Below are 20621 nucleotides of genomic sequence, written 5' to 3'. Positions count from 1 at the left end.
CTCTCTTTTCCTCTTTTTCTTATTACCAAATTGCCACCATTTTGATTTTGGATATTGAAGATATGAAGTCACATTTTAAATATCTGCCGTAACATTTTCATACGCCATGCGCACAATGGTACATGTATTTTCATAGAACAAAAACACGAAACACTTATGTATATGTGTATGAGTGGAGAAACATGCAATAAAACAAAATAAACAAATAATTCATTAAACCTAAGATTTAGGTGATTCTTCTTTTAGGTTATGTCCATATGAGAAAGAGATGAAAACTCAACTAAAAATAATGGAGTAGAACTTTCTTCTAAAAGGCAAGTTCAAGTTCTTTTAGGCTACAAGTCTCTTTGTCTTCTTCTAAAAGCCTTTCTTTCTATTGGACTCTTTTTTTTCTAAGATGCTTTTTCCCTATCTTTGGTTCTCTCTCTCTTAGAGTCTTTCTTCTATCTCAAAAGAAAAGGATCTACAACCCATAACTTTCTCTCTCCCCCATCTCTCCTCCCTTCCCACAAGAAGAGGCACGTTACATCCATAAGGGCGCATTTGGTTGGTGCATAAATATTTTTTGGAAAATATTTTCACCTAAAAACTGCATTTTATATGTTTGTCTGGTGCGTAATGCATATGTAAATAGATCCCATTGTAAAACATTTTACTATGAAACAGTCTAATTCACAGTAAAACAAAACTTCACCTTCTGAGGTGGGAAAATATTTCATGTGTTTTTATTTTTACACGTGGGCCCACCATTCACTATTTACAATATAATATATATTATATAATAATATATTTATATTTAATATCTATATAAATATCTTATATATAGACAACATTTTGCATAAATAATGTATTATACTATATATTAGTTTATATATTACACTATATTATTATATATTATATGTTATATTTATATTTATATTTATTTTATTAATTTATAATTATATTATTTATTAATATTTGTATTACATTGTACACATTTTATTTATTTATATTTAATTTTTAATGTAATTTGTAATATATATATATATATATATATATATATATATATATATATATATATATATATATATATATATATATATATATATATATGAAAAATAATCATGTGAACCAGTGGGCTCACAAGTAAAAATAAGCCCAATGACCTAGATTGAATCTGGGCCGATCTGAAAATCACGAATGCCCAATAGTGTTTTAATTTTAATATTTTTACTTCAAATCCAAATCATTTGAAATTCATGTGTTCATAAAAAATAGGTGAATCTTCGAAAAATATCAAAACAATATTTTACATGAAAAACATTGACCAAAATACTCCCGTAAAGTTTCGGGGGTATGTTGGTCAATTTTATCTTTCAGGATTATTATTATTTTTATATTTCTATTTGGTGCGGCTTGATGAAAAGACCACACGCCTAAAATTTCAATGATTTGGATTTATAGAAAAAGAATTTAAAATTCAAAGACTACAGGACATCCGTGATCGTCAGATCGGCTCTGATTCAATCTTATAAAAGGAAAAAGTTTATATAGAGCCGAGGCTCTAAACCATCAAATTGGAGCCCACCTCAAAAACTTCAGTAGAAGAGATTATTTTGATGTCCAAATATCCTCAAATTGATTATCACGACATTAGGATACATGGATATGAGAATAAAATGGATTTCAAGTTTTTTAAATAGTGCATCTATAACGCATTTTTGGACCATCAATTTTCAAGATTTTCAAGTTTTCATATCTGCTTGATCCGCATTGTTTTTGAAGCTTTAAATTTTAGAATGAAAGATGAAAATATATTTTAAAGCCATCACAAAGATTTCCAACATTAAAACCACATTTCTCAACACTATATAAAATGTGTTTTACTTTGATTGTTTAGTGCCTTAGCTCTATACAAACTGCACCCTATATAATTATATCTAAATACCAAACAAGTTACCAACACAATACTTTTTAAACGCGTTAACAAAAATGATAAAAAAAAAATTTGCAAAATTTTTTCCTGCAAAGTATTTTCTTATGTTAATGTTTTTCTTTGTGAAATGTTTACGCACGAACTAAAAGTTCCCTAAAAAATTGCTAATTCCCCACAAAGTGGCTATTCAATGACTTGCCTAACAATTTATTCATTTTGTTTCCAAAGTGAGCCCCAATCATTTCATGAATACCACAGAGGTCCCTCTCAAGTGGGATGGGTGGGACTCTCCTAATCTGTCCCACAACCACTTTGTGGATAGTATTTCCATGGTGTCCGGACCCCTTTTCGACGTTCATCATATGTTTCATTTTGACATTACTATCTTTTGGCTCTTTAGGGTTTTCTCAGCATCCGAATTTTTTTCTTTGTTTTTTTTTGCTGTTAAAAGGAGTGCAATGGCGTAGATTCATTTTAGGTGCTGCTTCAATTTTACTTCTAATAGTCTTCCGCTATGGTGCTCTAATAATATCCTCAACATCCGAATATATATATATATATATATATGGGAAGCCACCGTGCAACGTTTATACTCATAAATGAACAATGTTTTTGTCCAGGATCGGTGCCATCTATAGATTGCCATAGACCTAACATGTTTGTGTCGGTAACATGTCACGGACATAGTATGTCCATGGCGGTAAAAAAACACAAAAAAATTGCTATGGACCGTGTGTCATCCATTGCGGCTCCGTTCAATAAACCGGCACATACATAACAAATCCGAAGCAGGGCGAAACACTATTCAAAATCTGCTATAGGCATTTTTAAGACTTTTCTTCTCTCTATCTCTCTCTCTCTCTATATATATATATATATGTATAAGAAAACACTACCCAACGCCCATAGGCGAAAATGAACAATGATTCGTCTACCCCCATCACCGTCCAAAGTTCATCATGCAGTCACGATTGTCTTGTAGTGTTTTATTATTATTATTATTTTTCTACAAATCGGAATGACCTGAAATTTGAAGCATGTATTCATAAAAAATAGAGGAATTTTCTAAAAATATAAAAACAAATATTTTAATGAAAACAATTTATCAAAATACCAATGAAATGTTTTAGGGGTATTTTGGTCAAATTATTTTTTACAGATAATTATTTTTATATGTTTATTAGATGCACCTCAGGAAGATGTACATACCTTCCAAATTTTAAGTCATTCCGATTTATAGAAAACAAATGAAAAATAAAATACTACAGGACAATCGTAACCGCACGATGAAATTTGAACGGTAATGAGGGTAGGCAAAATAACTATTCATTTTTACTTATAGGAGTTAGGAAGACTTTTTCATATATATATATATATATATATATATATATATATATATATATATATATATATATATATATATATAAGGTAGTGATCTAATGCAACAATTGTATCATTGTATTATAGTATAATGCAACCACACTTCTAAAAAACCATGTTTGTGGTATTTGTATGACCCAAAATGTTACATACACACTCTCGTTATCTCAATAATCATCCCCCCCCCCCAAAAAAAATTCAATTTGAACCCTAAATATGGCCAAAATGAGTTCCCTCCAATAATGAATCTAGATCATTCATTTGGTGAATTTTAAGATATTAGCCTTATCAATTTAAAATAATTTTTTTTTCTTTTTTAACCTTTTTCATCTAATGATAAGAAGCCCATCTAAAAAAATTTAAAAAAGAAGGAAAAAGTTTATTGCAATTAATGCAATAGTAAGATGGCCGGTGGGCCTCATATGTGGTCCTTGGGGGTTTCCTCTTTATAAATCAAGTTTTATAGAGAGAGAAAATTAGTTCAATGGAAAAATAGAGAGTGAAGGGTGAGGCTATTTAGGGAAATGTATATCATGAGACTATTTATTTTGGGATTGTATACAATGAGGTCATTTATCTTTGAGGTCATTTATCTTTGATACAAGGTGATCATAATTACTTACAACCATTCGACGTGAAATTTGATAGTTTGGGTGTGTCACAGAGTTGGACAAATTTCTTTTGAAGTTTGAGCTTGGCCAATGGAATAAATACAACCACCCAATTTCACCTCCAATGGTTAAGATTAATTGTGACTGCCTTGTATCAAAAGTAAATGGTTTCATTCTATACTTTTCCATTTATTTTTTCTACGAAGAGGTCACATTCATCATTGACATTTAGATTTTAAATTGGGTTGTTGAGGATGTGTCATTATTTAAACACAAAGCTCAAAATAAACTTTATTGAATGTTGTGACGCAATTTCATTCACATCTAATGGTTAAAAATGATTATCACCTCTTTATATAAAAAATAAATGGTCTCATAGTATACAATACTTTTTTTTAATCCTCAAATAGGTGTTCTAAATAGATAAATATCCTGTACTGTGGCTTGTGAGAGAAAAATTGTAAAACCTTGTCTTCTCCATACTTGCATGGTGTTTTTTGTATGGGTGAGGTTGATTGCTTAGAGCGGTGTCGAGAAATATGGTTTCAATATTGGAAATCTTTGTGATAGCCGTAAAATATGTTTTAATAGTTAATTATAAAGTTTAAATCTTAAAAAATAGTTTAGAACGACGGATCTATAAAAACTTGAAAATCTTGAAAATTGATGATAAAAAAATACTTAAAAAAATACACTATTTTCAAAACTTGAAATCCAAATTTTTCTCATGTTATGCATCTTGATGTCAAGATGATAAATTTGAGGATATTTGGGCATCAAAACAACGTCTTCTAGTGAAATTTTCGAGGTAGACTTTTATTTGATTGTTTTGAGCATGGGCTCTATATAAAATTTTCCCTTTTCATATTATTGGAAGAGAAATTTGTAGCCCTGTAGACGCAAGCAATTGCCAAACCACATAAATCTTGGTAATTTGTTTCTTTTAATTTTCTACACTATTTTTCTTTCTCTTTATTTGACCATACCTAGGTTTTTATCCTCTATAATAGACAAGGTTCCTGAATTGTCACTAGATAGTTTTCCCATATCTTAATAGAAAGCATATGATGGTCACAAAAAGCCATTTAGATCATTATATAGACCCTTGTGCTTGGCACTTTTGCTGTCTTCAAATTCGATTCTTATTGCTTAACTACCCATTAAAAAAAAAAAATTTAAATATATAAATAAATAATAATGCTATAAAGTCACTAGAGTCCCATGTGATCAATTTTGCAGTCTTGACCTTTTCTTTTTTTGATAACCACCTATTAAGTTATGGAAATATATAATATGAGCTACACGACGAAGATGACAACATTACAATATTTGATGATGTTATAAGCTGCCTTGAATAATTTAATTTATTAATAGAAGATGTTATTTTATTCATTGTCTGTGGCGACATTATTCTTTTTGGTACCACATGTATACAGATGGTGGAAACCTTCACATTAGAGTATAACATGGAAGGTAGAGACATATTAAGAAATGTATGTCCAGTTCGGAAAATTAATTGCAATATATACACAATTTATAAAAGAAATAAAAAGATAAGTCAGGGGAAGAATTTAATGCGGATCGTGGGTTCCACAAAGTCCACCCCCTTATTTTTTATGGAGTCAGAATATGATATTTTTTTTTCAAGTCACTCAAATGTTAGTAGATCTTTCATTTTAGGAAATGGTTAGCATGCGGCCAAGCCCACACAGATATAGAAATGCGGGATTGGCAATAAATATATTTTTTAATCATAATTTGATCCTAATTTTAAAATATATATAATCTTTAATATGGAGATCATGAATATGGAAAAATAAATAAATTTTAAAAAATAAAAATAATAATTATATTAAAAATATTTGGATCACTAGTTACAATTATTTTTAAATAGACCACCTATTTGCATCCATCGTTAAGATAGCTACTTTATATCTGTGGACCGCATATTGTTAAAATGTGGTCCAACCCGCATGAAATAATTGTTCATCATTTTATATCAAAAAAAGTTAGTATAGGTCTTATGAACTATGAAAAAAACAAAATAAAAAAATCAAGTTTGGAATGCACTATCTTAAGGTACATGAAATATATTTATTTTTGTTTATTAAGATTCAATCATGGTGGTCAAGTTCAAAGTCGTGCAATATTTTAATCCCAATAAATCTTTAAAATGGGTTTAGGAAAGGATTGTATCCGAATAAATGCGCGACCAAATAGTATTTTTAATTTCAAATATAGGCGACGTAACCTCCTCAACTTAATGACCAATTCGAGAAAAGGGAAATTAAAAGAAATTCTTACCCTATGCATGTGTGTAAAAAATAATTCTTAAGATGATGGAATAAGAGAAATTTGGTCAGATCTCAATAACCCTAAATCATGTCATCTTTTTGTTTTAAAAAAAAAAAGAGTGATTTATGTACGGACTCTAAAATTTTAAGTAAAATACAAAATATTTTTTTTATTGGCGTAAATTACAAAGAAGGTTGATCAACATACTTTTGAAATTTTTTCAAAATTACCCCTTGATCAATACAAATTTTACTTTATTTTTTATTTTTTATTTTTTTCGTTAGTAGGATAGTGCCCCAAGCTTTAAGTTATTGCCCTACTAATAAAAAAGCTAAAAGAAAAAATAAAAATTTGGGTTGGCCAAAGGGCAATTTTGAAAAAATAAAAAAAAGATAGATTGACCGACCTTCTTTGTAATTTCCTCACATTTCGCGCTTCACCTAAATTTTAAGATCAGTACATTAATCACTCAAGAAAAAAAACCCTATCTAATGATTAGAAAGTGGATTCTAAAATCTCAATTTGAGAAGATACTCTTAATTAGTCTCTTAGGCAATGTAGAAGAAATACAACTTGCTCTGCCGAGCATTTAACAAGGATTGTTAGTAGGGAGTGTATAATGAGGCCATTTTTCATTAATACAAATGTCACAATTATTTATAACCATCCCATACGAAATATGAGAGTTTGGATGTGTCACAAAATTCAAAAATATTTCTTTCAAACTTTGAGTTTGATTAATGGAATAAATGCGGGAGCCTAATTTCACATCCAAGATTAACATAGACTGCCTCATTGTATATTTTTCTACCTTTTTTTGTGAGATTAAAGGAATGGAGACACAATGGTCCTTATTACTTGTTTTCTTTAACAAATGGCATCGATTCCCATTCCAAAAGCTTGAGCTCATGGTGGGGAGAATCACACAAAATCATGGTGGGAAAATCATTTATCGTGGGAATCACAAATCACAAAATGGTTAAAATCTCAAACAGAGCCAAGCTAGAAATGGATGACTGTGACATCGCATTTCGACGAAGCATACAAACATGAAAATCAAATTACTGTTTGTGGGAGTAAAGAATCACAAAATGGTTGAAGTGGAAATCAAAAGTCACAATGGTTGACAACTCAGAACAGAGCCAAGCTAGTAATGGATGATTGTGACATCGCATTCGACCACAAAGCTCCTGGTGACCGTGTTCGCAGAGTAGGTCTTAGCGAGGAGAAAGCCACGAGCAAGACGAAAGGCTCCACTCCCTCCCACAATGGACATCTCCCTTACATTCTCCATAGTGGGATTTCTCCCAATCATAGTGAGCGTGCTTCCGTTGAACTCTCCGGTCGTTAACAGAAAGTTGAGTCCCATGAAAAGGCTGAATTCAATCTGAGATGCCGAGGCGTAAATTCCCTGCATTCTCCCTATTACCTTAGAAGTTATGGCAGGGCCCTGAGTCAGGGGGTCATCTACTACGCTCAACATACCGAAGAATGTCGAAGAGGTTATGGTGGTGTTAGCCATGGCCACAATCAAAGCCGTCGCGTTCTTAGTACAGCTCGCTATGTCGTGGAAGTAGAAGTGGAGATAACTCACCTTCTCTTTCCCTAGGCCTAAGCTCTTCTTCCAGTCCGCACCTGCCTTGCAGGCGACAATGGAGGAAAAGAGAAGCATGAGCTAGACCACCAGCCCTCTCATTTTTCTTTTTCTTCTTCCTGGGTTGGAGCCCAAAACCTCAATGTTGCAGCCCAAAACCCTTGGCAAGAGAACATTGGCAACATAAGATAAAATGAAAAGCATTACAAAATTTGGGGGAGAGCATGCCAAATTTAACATTTAAGTTTTTAGTAATTTACGTACGGACAAAAAACAAAAATGAAATGGGAAAATTTTGGGCAAAAATTACGTAAAAGGTCAATCAAACAATTTTTTTCAAGTTTTTCCTAAATTGGCCCGAATCCAAAGATGGCATCTTCTGACCGCTTTTTAATTCTTATTTTTTTAGTTTATTTCTGGTAGCAGTAGCATAGTGCCCTGTTCAAAAGCAGTCCGAAATTGGCATCCTCAGACCACCTTATTTCTTTCAAAACAAATGAGCTAACGCCGTTTGAGGATGCCAACCACGGACTGCCCTAAAGAGTATCAGAGAAGGCAATCCAAGAAAGGGCACCTCATACCGACTCCGAATGCTTAACAAAGTCATTCTTTTCTGTTTGAGGATGCCAATCTCGAACCTCTTTGAAGATCACCGCATAAGGTGGTCCGATGATGCTGCATCGGATCGACTACGCAGTGCCCCAAACATTAGGGCAAAGCCCTACTATCGAAAAAACATAAAAAAAAAAGGTTAAAATGTTGTTCGAGGATGATATCCTCAGACTGAAGGGAAATTTTGAAAAAATAAAAAACTCCAGGTTGATCGACCTTCCGTGTAATTTTAACTCAAATTGACTCATTTTATGTTTTAGTATTCTTTTGATATCGATAGATACTTCACTCTAACCTTTTTATTAGAAAATATTTGGTGGTTTTCCAATACCATCGTCAATTAATGCTCAACCACCCATATAGGTCGAGCATGTTTGGGGGGTGTTTTGGATCCAACTATTTATAGATCATCTTTCTTTTTTTTTTTTCTTTTTTTTTTTTGAATGATAAAGTGAATTCATCAAGTACTATCAAAGGTGCACAAGGAAAGAAAGGAATAGAGAAGAAGTAAGAGAAAAGAAGAGAAAAGCAGGGTTGGAAAAGAGGGAGAGAGAGAGAGAACTCCCTTCAATAGTGACTATGGCTGAGCTTGTTCAGGTTTAGATACACCAATATTTATCTCCCAAAGATCAACTTCATTGGCAGTAACATGAGTGCAAATGCACAAAATAAGATAAAAGGACATTGCCCAAAGTGTCCCCTTAATAATCCGCTTTATCTCAGCGGAAAGAATATCACCAAAGATTCAGAGTCACCTCTTGAACTCCCATCAAAATTCAATCTGTATTTGTCTTGGTAAGGTGGAATCCAATTAGAATATCTAAGAACTCCATTTATGTTTGGAAAAAGTTTATATAAGGGTGAGACCCTAAACAATTAAATTAAGGTGCATCTCAAAATTCATTAGATTGTTTTGATGCCCAAAAATTAATCATCTCGACCTCGAGATATATAGACATGAGAAAATATATATTTCTAAGTCTTGGAAACAATGCATTTTGTAATGTATTTTCTGGACTGTCAATTTTCAAGTTTTCATAGATTTGCTCGATATAAACTATTTTTTCAGTTTTAAATATTCTAATCAAAATAAGGGATTGTATACGAAGAGACCATTTACCTTTTACACAGGAATACCACAATTATTTATAACCATCCAATGTGAAATTTGATAGCTTGGGTGTGTCATAAAGTTCGAGAAGATTTCTTTTGAAATTTGAGCTTGAACAATGAAATAAATGTAGCCACCCAATTTCACATCCAATGGTCAAGATTAATTGGGGTCACCTTGTATCAAAGGTAAATGGTCTCATTATATATATTTTTTCAAAATTTAAGCCATCACAAAGTTTTTACAACACCGTTCAACCATTTGAAAATACATCTTACTTTGATTGTTTAGTGCCTTGGCCTTATACAAACAACACCCTTTATGTTTTGAGATCATGTTGACCTGTGAAAAAATAATTTGGCGCAAAAATAAACAAAAAAAAAGAACAACTCCAAATCGAACTGCCCCCATATATGATTGTGCTTCGACCATTTGATGTAGGGTTTTAAGGACTCCAAATTTTCTCTTGTAAAATATTTATATGCTAAACGCGGATAATATTGGGATTTTCATGTAAAAGAAATCCCCCTGTAAGTTAATAATTTGCGCTCAAGATCATGTGATAGGTGGTCTCGAGTGACGACTTTCTCAGCTACCTAATTTATATAATTAGCAAATCAACCCCTAATTTTTACAAATCAGCAAGTCAATTGTTTTATATCTCACATGAATGTGCATGAGAGAGAGAGAGTGTACTCACAAGAGAGAGAGTGAATAAGCAAGAGAAAGAAATCTACACACCCATATTATAGGATACCTAAATTTGAGAGAGGGAGAGCGAGATCAACCATCTTTTCATATCTTAATAAGAGATTTTCATATCCATCCTTAACTTAATATTGTTTTAATATCTTAATTAGGGAGGCGAGAGTAAGATTTCTAGATCCTCCTTATCTAACATTGTTTCTTCTTCATTGTTTTTAAAACCTCCTAAAGTTAGATCGGTGTATTTTATTTATTTATTTTTTATCACACATTTTTCTAAAAGTTGTGCATGCAAGTCATCCCTAATTTTTCCCTTTATTTTTCGTTTCAATCCTCCCAAAATGGGTATATATCCCCAATTCAATCCCTACTGTGGGTAACTAATAACAAGAGAGAGAGAAAGTGCCGACAATTTAAAATTTGATAAATATGAAAATTTAGCCTATTTGATTAATATATAATAGCAATAAATTAGGGTGTGGTTTCTATAAGGTTGCACCTTAAATAATCCAATTAAGGTGCACCTCCAAATTTTAGTATAACATATAATTTTGGTGTAAATTTTTTTTAGGATTATTTGAAAATCTATTTTCATTTCTAATTATAAAATTTTATACTCCAAAAATGGATAAAATCAAATAGAGCTATAAAAATATGTAAATCTTGAAAATAGACGGTCTAGAGAATGTGTTGCAAGATGCGCCTTTTTTGAGACTCAAAATCTTTTTTTTTTTTTCATATTCATAGATCTCTATGTCGAGATGATTAATTAGAGGATTTTTTGATATTAAAACAACCTTTTCTGGTAGATTTTGAAGTGCAACTCTATTTCTAAATTTTGATGATGCAAACATATATAAACTTTTTCCATAAAATTATCGTGCCTTAGTATATAATGGGTGCGCTTTCTATAAGGTTGCAACCTTAAACAATCCAATTATGGCGCATCTCCAAATTTTATCATAACTAGTAATTTTGTTTTAAAAAATTCTTAGGATTATCTTAAAATCTATTTTCATATCTAATTAGAAAATTTGAAACTCCAAAAATAATTAAAATCAAGGAGTTCTATAAGCTTATAAAAATCTTGAAAATGGCAGCCTAGATAATGTTTTGTAAGATGCACTATTTCTGATACTCAAAAACTTTTTTTTTTGATATCCATACATCTCGATGTCGAGATGATCAAGTAGGGGGTTTTTCAACTTTAAGACAACCTTTCTAATAGATTTTTGAGGTGCATATGTAATTCTACATTTTAAGGTTGCAACCTTACATAAACGTTTTCCTCATATAATAATGTAAATAAGAGAAAATAAAATTCAAGATAGAGAAAGATAGGCATACCATATCTAAGATTGAGTTTCCATTTTTAATGAGCGAGAGAGATTTCCATATCATTGATTATCTCCACATTGTTTCCATATCTTAATTTTAGACAGAGAGAAGAAATTCTTTTCATATCTTAATGAGAGCTTTCCATTAAAAGAGGCACAAGAGAGAGATTTCCTTATCCTCCTTATCTCAACATTGTTTCGTCCTATTCTTTTTAAAACGTCCTAAAGTTGGTAACAATTAGATCTTGCATTTTTTTTGTTGTTTTTGTTTATCCATCCCTTTCCTAAAAGTTCTACATGCAAGTCATACCTAAAATTTTTTCCCCTATTTTTTGGTTCAAACCTCCTAAAATGGGTACCTGACCCCAACTCAACCCCTATTGTACCCAATAATCACGAGAGAGAGAGAGATAGAAAGTACCGACAATCTAAAATATGAGAGATATGAAAATTTAACCGTTTTTATTTCAATAATATATAAAAGAGCAATAAAATTTATCTTATTATAGTAAGTATATATATATATATATATAGATATATGAAAAATCTTCCCAATGCCTATAGGTGAAAATGAACAGTGATTTCGCTTATGCTCATCATCTTCCAAAGTTCATCGCAAGGTCACGATTGTATGTTAGTGTTTCAATTTTTATTTTATTTTTATTATAAATCAGAATAATTTGAAATTTAGAGTGTGTGTACCTCTTAGTGAGATGCACCTAATAAAAATATAAAAAAAAATATTTCGTAAAATATAAGTTGACCAAAATACCCCCATAAATGTTTAGAGGTATTTTGGCCAATTTATATTTTACGAATTATTTTTCTTATATTTTTATTAGATTCTTCTATTTTTGATGAATACACGCTCCAAATTTCAAATAATTCTGATTAGTAGAAAAAAAAATGAAAAAATGAAAAAATGAAACACTATCAGACAACTGTCACCAAGCGATGAACTTTGGACGGTGATGAGCATATGCAAAATCACTGTTCATTTTCGCTTATAGGCATTATGTAGTGTATTCCATATATATATATATAAAGAAAAAGGCTGGTGTAGGTCTACTAGCTCACATCTACATATAAGTCCAACGGCAAGACATCAATCCTCAACATGACCAACTTTCAAATAGACTTGAAATATGTTGTTTTGGTATCCGAATTCTTTATGATGGCCTGAAATTTATTTTCATCTCTAATTATAGAATTTAAAGTTAAAATATAGAGTATATTGAGCAAATCTATGAACACTTGAAAATCTTGAAAAATTGATGGTCTAGATGTACTATTTCCAATACTTAAAATCTATTTTTTCTCAAGTCCATGCATCTCAAGGTCGAGACAATCGAATTGAGGGTTCTTTTTAGTATCGTAACAATTTTTTCTAATGAATTTTTGATATTTGAACGTTTAGAGCCTCACCCTTATATAAATTTTTTTATTTAAAGAATATAGAAGTTTAAATATTAAAAAATAATAAAATATCACATTTCCACAAGTCTATTATCGCTAAAAACTGGGTCGTTGGAAGCATTAATTGGAAGAGAGATCAAAGGATTGAAACAGAAAAGCAGCCCTTGTCCCAACCGGAATTCTAAGGTCCAGTAATAAAATCTTCCCTAAAAAAGGAAAGTGACATCCCAACGATAGAGATAAAAAGTCTTACATCGAGAGTGAAATTCTTTATTTAAAATTATTACTACGAAACAAAAACCAATGCAAGTCAACAATATCCCTGCCACCAAGACTTTATTTTTATTTATCCTTCAACTACCCTACTATAGAGCTAGAAGATAAATATGTTACTTCTTTTATTTTTATTAAAAAAAGGAGTAAGGGCCTTCTTTCCAACTGATTTTATGATAAAAAAAAAAAAAAAAGAAGAAAACAAAACAATAGCCCTTAATTATCTAAAAAATCCATAGTAAACTTTATTCCGTTTCCGAGAACAATAGAACTGGTTCACTCTACAGCACACAAGGACAACTGTACCACCAGAAATTTTAAAAAGATCAGGCCGAGTCGAGTCAGTAGTGAATAACAGTGACATGGTACTCCATGATAGCATTCAAATTGGTGTCGTTGAATGAGTATGTTCCAAGGCGAGCATAACCGCGAGCCAATCGAAGTACCCCATTCCCACCCACCACGGACATCTCTCTCACCTTATTCAAAATCGGGTTCCTACCGACGACTCTGAGCTCACTCCCATTGAACTTGCCCTCTGTGAAGAGGAAGTTCATCTCCATAAAGATAGTTGGCTCAGTTTGGGACACAGAGGCAAAGATGCCTTGGGCCTTTCCGATCATCTTCGATGTAAGGTTGGGGCCCTCAGTGAGTGGTTGGTCCATAACCCTGACCATGCCAAAGAGGGTGGGTGAGGACGGGGTGATATTGGCCTCGGCCACGTTCAGAGGGGTCGGGTTCTTCGCGTCGAGCATGTCGTGGAAGTAGAAATGAAGGTAGTCCACTTTCTTCTTGCCTAGGCGTAGGGGCCCTTTCCAATCCTCACCATCCTCAAGCCCTGAGCCTCTAAGGTGGCCAAGAGCAACAAGGAGGCTAGCCCTATGGCTAATGTGTTTCCTCTCATCTTAGGATGGATTCGCGCCAAAATCTTGGTTAAACCAATAACGTCCTCCTAATTAAGCTATGGGCTCATTTAGTGGGCCTATTCACAAGGGCATGCTCTTTGTATAGTAACCTAATTAGAAGACTTTTCTTGCTTTACGGGTTAGTTATCTGCAAAGTCTTAGCTGCCATTAGGTATAGCACGTTATGCTTTTGTGATGTTGACGTTAATATAATGTTTACAATTTGCCACTTGGCCGTGTTGTTATTTTGTCAATGCTTGAAAGATTTTCAATCCGGATCGAAATTGGCAGATTTGGATTGGGAATTGTGGTAGATGATCTGGTTCCTACAGTATATCGTGGATCCAGTTGTTCCCTCCTAAAACCCAGCGGTTCTGGATAGAACCAACTAATTCTGTCATAGAACTGACAGAACCAGTCACTTCTACAGAAACCGGTTCAGCACCCTACTTCCCACACATGTTTTTAGTGTACCTTAATTTTTGGAGCAATTTACATATGGACGCAAAATAATTATATAAAATACAAAATGGGCTGTTTTTGGGCAAAATTACTAGAAGGATCGGTCAAAACGTTATTTTATTTCTTATTATGAAATTACCTCTCAATTTGAGGATACTTATACTGCTTTTTAATTTCATTTTTTAGTTTCTGTAATAAATAGGGTTGTGCCCTATGGTTTGGGGCGGTCCGAGACCTCATTGAACCCTTCAATGCCTTGTTTTGGTGGTGTTCTGGTGGTCTCACGTTAGAATCCTAGGACCGCATTAAACCCTTTGATGCCTTCAAAATAAAGAACATCGACAAACTTTTGGGTAACCATCTCCTGCATCCTTTTGGGCCTCCATGCCTTTTTATAAGGGCTTGCAAATCAAGATCTGTTTTTTTTCTTCTTTTTTTTTTTTGGGTAATTCAGTGAAGAAGACAAGCCTCTACCCATTTTTTTTGATAGATTAAGAATTAGCTTTTAAAGGTATTAATAAAATGGTGTTAGTGATGGAAATGAAAACCACAACGTGGTGACTAGGGTGTGGGGTGCTACCACCACGACCTTAGGCCCTTCACAAATCGAGATCTTTTTTGTGAACAAAAAATCGCGAAGCGTCCCTTTTAATGTCATAAACTCTCTCTCTCTCTTTAATTTACCTCCATTGTTAAGCAACTGGCAATATGCATGATGGAGTCCATCTTAAAGTTCGTTTTCTTTTGCCTCTCATATTAAAATGTGGGAAGAGAAGAAAAACCCTTTGACCCTTATGTTTAACCTTATAGAAAAATTTGGGTTAGAAAGATTCATTTCACAACAACTACTCGTATTTTGAACCTCCTGTTTACTGTAAAAGGATTGTAACGGACAACACACGCTTAGATATAATACGTTATCGATATTTACATGTTTTTTTTAAATAATTAAAAACTATAATGCAATACCACTTTATTATTTTTTAACCTAAAGAGCTAGATTTTAAAAAAGAAAAAAATGAGTGATTTTTTGAAAATTTTTAGGCAGAAACCGTCTAATGTGGCTGATTCGCCAATCCAACCTGATTTTTCAAATGGAAGATCAGGGTCACGGATCCGTTTTTTGAAACCTTCTATTGGATATAAACATTTTATCTATTTTAAGAATAGATGCAATTTTTATGAGGCTTAGGATTTATAAAAAGAAATTAAGGCCTTGCATCGAAAGTGCATTTGGAAAACAATTTGGACATTGGAAATCTGTCCAATGGCTCTAAAGTCAGTTTCCACCACCAATTATGAAATTGGAAGCTAAAAAATTATACAGATCTTGAAAATTGACGACCTAGATATTCGACTGATACAAAAGATGGACTTGGGTACAAAGAAGGGCAAAGCTTGGGCTTGTGGAAGAGAGAGAAATGTGGTGGTTGAGTGGCGGCATATCCTCCACACCTCTTCCATAGGGTTTAAATATTGAAACAGGCTTTACATGCCAGCTTCGGCTTTTCGGGCCGGTCTGGGTTAGGCCCGAAATCATTTTTGCAGGCCCGGGTCAATCATGAAAATTCTAGGATTTTTCATGTCGGGCTCGGGCCGTCCTAAGCCCAGCTAGTGGCAGGGCTTTTCTTTAATTTCAAGATGAGTAATAGAGCGAAACACACGTGTGGGGAAATATAAGCCAAGGAGAAAGGGCAATGTTAGAGTTAGAATTGATATGAAGGCAATCCTTGCAACGAGGAGGTTCCTTGTTTTGGGCCGAGCGGGATGAGCTTCGTTATGAAGAGAGAGCTCCACGTCCTTGTTCTTCGGTATGACGTTATATTTTGTTAACAACTTTGACATTTGGCCACAATTGGCTACGTTGTTTTCATACCCTTTGTTTTGATTCTTTTTTTTAAAATCTTTTTTACGTTGTATCACGCCATAACTAACACGAGATATTGTTACTTGGAAAGCTTTCTGTATGCCACTAGGAAAGCGTATATATGCCATTCCTCTCAACTTTTCGATCCGAATGGATCGGGAAAATGACTTCAATCATAATGTCATACCTAAAAATATTTTCTTATTTTTAGTTTTTTTTTAAAATCATGTAAATACCATTTTAAATCATGTAGATACCAATCAAATGTCATGCCTAAATACACTCATAAAGTAGCACCTTTGAAAAATACTAACAAAATATTTTAAAAAAATTGGATGACAAAATACACTTGAAAGCTTCCTTGGTAATTTGGTTATTTTATTTTTTGAAAATATTGTTTCAATATTTTACATAGATATGTTCCATTGAGATGGTGAAACACCAAATTTCATATTTATATAATTTTTAAAAATTAAAATAAAATACTTTGAGACGTCGAATCTGATCAATCAGTGAGAAACTGACTCGTGATATGAGGGCTAAAGCTTTCCCCACCATCCACTTAGAATAGACGGCTGAGAGCGAGAGGCAAATATATAAATTCTCTATGGCTAGTAGCCTATAAAAAGCATTTCCGTTTCTATTTGCTCAGTCCTCAATATTATTAGATGGTATATGCAAATTGTGTTGGGAAAATAATTCAGAAGTGAAAAGGGTATCTTAATCATTTTGCCTCATTGGGATTATCTTAGATTTTGGGAGTTCAAGAGAATGTTCTAGTCTTGTGAGGAAACAAAGGGTCCTAGGAACGAAAGGAAATGGTTATTATCCTTTCTATATTGCGTTGGAACAATAGTAACTGGGAGCGGGAGCAGGAGCGGCTCCGGTTCAAGGAACAATGAGCGCCGGATCGATGACTGTTTAAAGCTCTGGAGCTCAAGAAGCGAGTTTTGGTGAGGGTAGAAGTTACGGATCGAGATCCCGTTTGAGCAGGGAGCGAGATCCCGATACATTGGGATCGAGATCCTCATTTAACGGGAACGCGTTCCATGTATTTATGGAGCGAGATCCCGTTTGATTAGGTTGCGAGATCCCGTTTGAGTACGAAGCGAGATCTTGATACATTGGGATCGAGATCCCTATTTGACAGGAACGCGTTACATGCAACATGGGATCGCATTCCCATATCTATTAGGATCGCGTTTCCATCGACAACAAGAACGAGATCCTATTTAATGTTGAGTGTCGCCCCCATCTAAATAATACCATGATCCTATTTAGCTAGAATCGAGCTCCATTCATTGTAGGATCGCATTTCGCACAATGGTGGTCCATGCCCCCATCGCAGAACTCCACTTGTATGAAGAACCCAATTCCATTACACATGGATTCGTGCACCAAGTAAGCACAGCAGCCTGTTCCCATACAAATGCAATATCAATTTGGTTAAATATAAAAACCACTGTTCTATCTATCAATGGTCCATGAGGCTAGATCCATGCGCAACCAATCCTAGGTGTCCTTGGATTAATTAAATCCCATTAATCTAGTGTGAAATAAAGTCTTTTAATGCTATAACTAATTAATCTTAGTATTATTCAAATTCACATATATGATACGAAAATGAGCTTTACGTTGTCGTTTGTATACATGAAAATATATTGTCTAGGATTTGGGTAACATTTGGATACAACCTAAGTATATATGGTTACTGTTAGGCTTAAATTTGGGAAATGCATCACCGTTATTTTTTTGGCAGAAATAACTATATGAAAATTTTACTAAAAAAATTAATTTTTATATTTAAATTTTTTTTTTATTTAAGAAGTTTCTTTTAGAAAGTTATAAGATGGTAAAATAAATTTATTCAAATTTTTGAAAAAATTTATTGTCATAGAAATAAAGATAATTTTTTAAATATATATATATATATATATATATATATATGAAAAAGTCTTCCCAACGCCTATAGGCGAAAATGAATAGTTATTTCGCCTACCCTCATCACCATCCAAATTTCATCACGCGGTTACGATTGCCCGGTAGTGTTTTATTTTTAATTTTTTTTTAAAAATCATAATGACCCGAAATTTGGAGAGTATGTACATCTTACTGATGCGCTTCTAGTAAATTGTACATCTTAATGATGTGCATCTAAAAAAAATGTAAAAAAAAAAATTATCCGTGAAAAATAAATTAACCAAAATACCCCTGAAAATTTTGGGGGTATTTTTGTCAATTGTTTTCATGTAAAATATTTGTTTTTCTAATTTTTTATGATTCCCCTATTTTTATTGAATACACGATCCAAATTTCAGGTCATTTAGATTTGTAGAAAAAAAAAATGAAAAATGAAACACTACCAGACAATCGTGACCGCACTATGAACTTTAGACTGTGATGGAGGTAGGCAAAATTACTATTCATTTTCACCTATAGGAGTTACGTAGTGTTTTCCTTTATATATATATATATATATATATATATATATATATATATATATATATATATATATATATATATATATATATATATATATATATATATATATATATATATATCCAAATTTGGGAACTCATTTGAGAATTATATAGTATTTTATAAAATCAAAGATATAGGAAATGTTTATATAAGGTTGCAACCATAAAATGTAGAACTAAGGATGCACCCCAAAAATATATCGGAAAATGTTCTTTTACTGTTGAAAAAGTCTCTAATTGGTCATCTCGACATCAAGATGTATGAGTGTATGAAAAAAATAAATAAATTTGAGTGCCAGAAATTGTGCATCTTGCAACATATCATCTACAATGTTACAGAACGCGTTCCGTGAGACAGTACGAGCGAGATCCATGAAGTAGAGGGAGCGGAATCCATTGTGTATGGGATCAAAACCCGTGCTTTAGCGAGAGAGAGATCCATTGTTAATGGGAGCGAGATCCCTGAAGTAGAGGGAGCAAGATCCTTGAAGTATCGGGAGCGAGCTCCATTGTGAATATGATTGAGAATCCTAAAAATTGGAGCGAGATCCAAAAAATATGGGAATGGTTCCGAGGGAAATCCTGGTTCCGGAACGCCGGAACAAAATTCCCCAGCGGCCTGGTGACTATGGTTGGAACTAGTCGATATATCCCTTATGAATGATGCCTCAAATTTTGGTATGTGACGTCTGACGCAATGGGTTTTTTAAGTTTTAAGTTTTTTAATCTTATTTTTAGATTTTAAGTCTGGTGTTATTTTTGTCTTTTAGATTTTAAGTTTAGGGATATGCATGTGCGGTGCACGTGTATTAAATATTAGTCGATAAAATATATATTTAATCTTAAACTGGCATATTCGCTTATAGAGAGTTATAGAAAGAGAGATTTTGTTGATCCATATTCACATATGGGCTTCTATTAGAAAATAAATTCTCATATTAAAATTATATTATTTTATAACCCACTTTAAAATTATTATTAATCATATTAGTAAGGGAAAAGTTTATATAGAGCCGAGGCTTGAAACAATCAAATTAGAGCCTACGTCAAAAATTTCACTAGATGAAGTTGTTTTGATGCCTAAATATCTTCAAATTGATCATCTTGACATCAAGATGCATGAACATGAGAAAAAAATGGATTTTACGTTTTTAAAATAGCGTATTTTGCAACGCATTTTTGGACAGTCAATTTTCAAGATTTTCAAGTTTTCATAGATCTGTCAATCTACACTATTTTTTAAGCTTTAAACTATATGACTAAAGATAAAAATATATTTTAAGGCTATCAAAAATATTTTCAGTATTAAAACCACATTTCTTAATAGTATTTGAAGGTAGGCCTATTAGTAAACATGTTATTTACTAGTAAGTAAATATTCTTCTAGACAATTAGAAAAACTTTATATCACATAAATTTCAAAATATGCTTATAATTGTATTAATGACTTGCATTTTGAGGTAATTATTTTCTTAAAAATAATTTCATTTACATTATTTACATATCTAATTTGTAGTTACGGTAAATTACTATCTTGTTTTCCTTTTTCTGTATATGCAATTATATCATTAACTAATAAAAATAAATTTACTTTTTCGTATATTAGTAAATATATTATTTAGTTATAAGTAAGTATTATTTTTAAAACTGGAGAAACT

General features: G+C 32.6%; 1 pseudogene; it reads right to left on the bottom strand.

Moving 5' to 3' along the window:
- Positions 1 to 7149: 7149 nt before the first annotated feature.
- On the bottom strand, positions 7150 to 7940 carry LOC148780608 (dirigent protein 22 pseudogene; annotated as a pseudogene).
- Positions 7941 to 20621: the final 12681 nt, after the last annotated feature.

This window comes from Amborella trichopoda, chromosome 9, assembly GCF_054954075.1.
Source record: "Amborella trichopoda isolate Santa Cruz 75 chromosome 9, AtrichopodaSantaCruz75HAP2 v2.0, whole genome shotgun sequence".
Classification (NCBI taxonomy): domain Eukaryota; kingdom Viridiplantae; phylum Streptophyta; class Magnoliopsida; order Amborellales; family Amborellaceae; genus Amborella; species Amborella trichopoda.
This window is presented reverse-complemented; position numbering and strand designations above follow the sequence as displayed.